The sequence below is a fragment of the Toxorhynchites rutilus genome, chromosome 2 (genome assembly GCF_029784135.1).
Source record: "Toxorhynchites rutilus septentrionalis strain SRP chromosome 2, ASM2978413v1, whole genome shotgun sequence".
In the NCBI taxonomy this organism is placed as follows: domain Eukaryota; kingdom Metazoa; phylum Arthropoda; class Insecta; order Diptera; family Culicidae; genus Toxorhynchites; species Toxorhynchites rutilus.
In genome coordinates this window covers 188,417,529-188,421,342 of record NC_073745.1, presented here as the reverse complement: position 1 = coordinate 188,421,342, position 3,814 = coordinate 188,417,529, and the positions used below count along the sequence as shown (strand labels likewise).

The window sequence follows — 3,814 nt, the reverse complement described above, 5'->3', positions numbered from 1 at the left end:
TGAAAGGGGTGTATGTGACATCATCGATTTCTCTACATCAACTCTCTCTTTTGGTCACAACATAGCTGCAAACACATTCCCAACTGTATTTGACAATGTGGAAGATAGGTCAGAACATCATCTATCGTATTCTATAGCAAACTCGAATTGGAACGTTTTTGTAATTGAGTTATTAAATAAAGAATAAGTTGATGGAGAGAAATCGATTAACTCACTTACACCCCTTTCCTTCTACACCCCTCAATTAATAAAAATAATCACGACCGAATCTCGCTTCTATGCGCGTACAAATACAAACATCATCAGAACCGTGTTCGATGCAACCTGTAAATCACGGTCGGATTTGTCGGTTAATGACATTATGATTCCTGGCCCAATAATCCAAAAATGCTAGTGGAAATCGTTTCCAGCGTTTCGTCGTAACTGCTGACATCGAGAAAATGTTCAGACAGATTCTTGTCCAACCCCTGGATCAACCGTTTCAGCACCGCTTAAAAGTGTACCAGTTAGTTACCATCACACACGGCTTGAATAATTCGCCTTTCCTGGCAACCCGCGTATTGCAACAGTTTGTTACCGACGAAAAATCCAGTTCCCCACACGCCGCTGAAGTCTTCCAGAAAGATTTTTATGTAGACTACCTCCTCACCGGTTTTAACGATGTGGAATAGATAAAGCTGATCGTGATTGATTTGATTGATCACCGCACCGAAAGATAGAAATCCAACGTACCCTCCAACGACAATACCGCTGATCTGTTATCAAGAGGAACCAGCCTTGAAAACCTCGTCAAAAATGCTCTGTGGTGGAATGGATCCATGCGGATAAGATCGTCAACGCAAAAACAGGATCCGAACGATCCAGAGTTTCATAAGGTCGTCGCGTTGCCTGTCTTCACAGAGCCAGTAGTCATTATCGATCGCTACTCAAGTCTTAGGGCCTTATTCCCGTATCCACGTACACTTACGTTCCCACTACGCTTACATCTCACTTCACTTTGTTGTACACATTCCCGTTTCGTGAAGTGTAAAAATGAACTTCGTGTAGAAAATGGAGTGGATACCAAAATGACCCTGTGTTCATTTCCAATGTCGTTTCTAATGGCGCGTTTACATTAGGGAGATCTATAGCTGTAGATGGATTTATTCACACGAAAATAGATATAAACGGGTGAGAACATATATGATACACTTCCTCAAGGTATATATAATCACTATGAATAGAATAAATTCAGGTGTACATATACGCTGGTGAATTTCTCACTGGTGAGAAATCACTAAAGTTGGATGCAGTTCTAGTTCAGGTGAATAAATTCACCGAAAATATGAATATATTCAGTATATTAGTTCACGCTAGTGTAAACGGTTGATGCGATTTCTATAAATCTCATCATATTTCTTCACATGAATATAACACTAGTCTAAACCTACCGTAAGAGAAACGTCAGTTGTGTTTTGTTTTGTTTATCCTCGAGTTGTGTTGATACATCCAGAAAATGGATTTCTAAAAAAAAGCTTCCAAATCCTTTGTAATGCAAACAGTAGAATGTACATATTTTCTGTAAATATTACCAATCGTTTGTAAAATGAATGTCAGATGCAATACACATCCCTACCAACGATTGATTCATTTTACTTCGCGGTATTAGTAACTTTTACGATTGTCATTACAGGCAACCGCGAAGAAAATGTAAATACAACTTTATTAGCCTAACTACCGAGTTGTTAATTGAGTTGCACGGCACTACTTTCCGATATTGATTTCTTCACAGAAGACGGTCGTATTAACTCAGATTCGAGACAGGTAAGTAATGTTCGTGAAAATCAATTCAATTTATATTATTTAATTAATATTGATACATATTGGATAGCAATGATTTGTGCTCGTCTGCTGCGGGAGAATGCGAAGACATTACTTCAATAATAAGGAATCTGGGTACTTCGATACACAAAACGAGCCCTGTCGAGTCCTAGTTCTACCTTTATCCTGTTGGATTTGATCAAGGACAACTTCATAATCGGTAGTTCAATCAATTGGATGTTTTCCGGATTCGTCACGACGCAGGTTCCGTATCCACTGACTCTGCGCGTTAAGTCAATGTTGCAACGGGGCGTTGAGCTAGCCTCACTTAATGCCGTCTGGGTTTCGTCAGCTTCGTGATATCTCCCGAATTTGTTTGACTGAGAAGTAATTATACGCTGGTCCTGGGAGAATTGAGTAGTCTGTCGTAGCTATTTGTAGTAATAATTGTGTTTTTTTTTCCTAATTTGTAGCCATGGATCAGACCCAATCGATACAGGATCAGCTGTCGATAGTTCAGATAGTTTAATAAATAATTTAGATAGTTCAATAAATGAATAAAGATGCATACAAAAGCTCAATAAAATCATAACAATATATGCATAAAGGTTGGGTTAACATAACGGGCCTGATTCTCGAATACACTTCACGGTGGAAACGGAATGAAATATATCCGCGATGACAACGGTACGGTGTCGACATCTGGATACGAAATTAGTTTCCCACTAAAACTCATCATAATATCAACTTATCTTCAGATTAAATTTTTGTATGAGATTATTATATCACATGAAGAAAACAATGTTTTACACTCACATTGAATACCAGTTTGATACGAAGAAGTTAATTTTCATTAATGATTTCTTATTTGCTCATTCTGCCTGAAATCTCATTATTATCTTCGACACTTCACTAACTCGTAAAACGTAGTTCAATGGCGTACCGTTTATTGTGCGATTCACACAGAACGTTACGGAGAAGAACGTCTACGTTCAGTCAACGTCTCCACCAATTCACACATGCAGTCAATGCTTCCACCAGCCCGTCACGTCAAATGTCAAACGAATGATTTATTCAATGTTATTCATGGTGTCGCCACCTACAACAATTTTAAATTGCAATGCCCTCTTTCGAACCAACATACCTAGAATTTGTCCTAAATTTTGAAAAATTCAATGAAAATCATTGAATTTAAATGCTTGAACCCTTATTCAACAATAATAATATATATATACTATTTCTCTCAGCTAGTCGCGAATGATTTTCACTCCGAAATTTGGAACTAAGAGAAATGTTGGCATAGAAAGTACAGTAAGTTACTTATAATGCGACATGCCGAGGCACCACTTAGTGTCGCATTGGAGGCGATTTTGATCAGTAATTGGACATTCGCGACTGGTGGCGACTTTCAATGTGGGGCCATAATTTGGGCCCCGAACTCAATGTTTATAAAATGTCCAATTAGAGGTAAAATGTCCAATTAAATGTGTTGCATCACAGGTCTGTCCAATTAGCTGAATGTCGTATTAGATGTAAATTACTGTACAACCAAAGTCCAAACAAAAGCTGAGACACAAATCCCAGACAAAAACCCAAGGAACCGTTCCTCTCCGTCAATTATTCTTTTCTACAAATCCTACCGATCGTTCTCGTTGAACGTATGCTGACGGGTCGTTACGTTGCCGGTGTATGTGAATGTTTTCATATTAATTGCATGGTAGAATAACTGACGTAACGTGACGTGACGGGACGTGAACGTGACGTGGATGTTGCATGTGAATCGCACTTATTTCGTTTCCACCGTGAAGTGTATTCGAGAATCAGGCCCAACATGTTTTGGGTATATGTTAAACCAATGTTGAATCGACTGCTTATACTGGGTTATATTGGCCGATTTTACATTTGTTTACCATTGTTATCGCGTAATATGTACGAAGAATTCGTATTGCAAAAATTTACTAAATATTGGTAATATTTACCAAAAAGCTCGTCATATATATCAACTTTTCGAGAG

At 38.3% G+C, this 3,814-nt stretch overlaps 1 long non-coding RNA gene across 2 annotated transcripts; it reads left to right on the top strand.

Annotated features, from left to right (window-relative positions):
- The first annotated feature begins 1,436 nt into the window (after positions 1-1,436).
- Positions 1,437-2,402, top strand: LOC129770551 (uncharacterized). 2 transcript variants are annotated; one of them, XR_008742137.1, is made up of 3 exons: positions 1,437-1,560; positions 1,673-1,803; positions 1,871-2,402. It is a non-coding gene; the product is annotated as an uncharacterized LOC129770551 (long non-coding RNA). The 2 variants fall into 2 exon arrangements; XR_008742138.1 differs by having other exon boundaries at positions 1,468-1,547.
- The last annotated feature ends 1,412 nt before the right edge of the window (positions 2,403-3,814 follow it).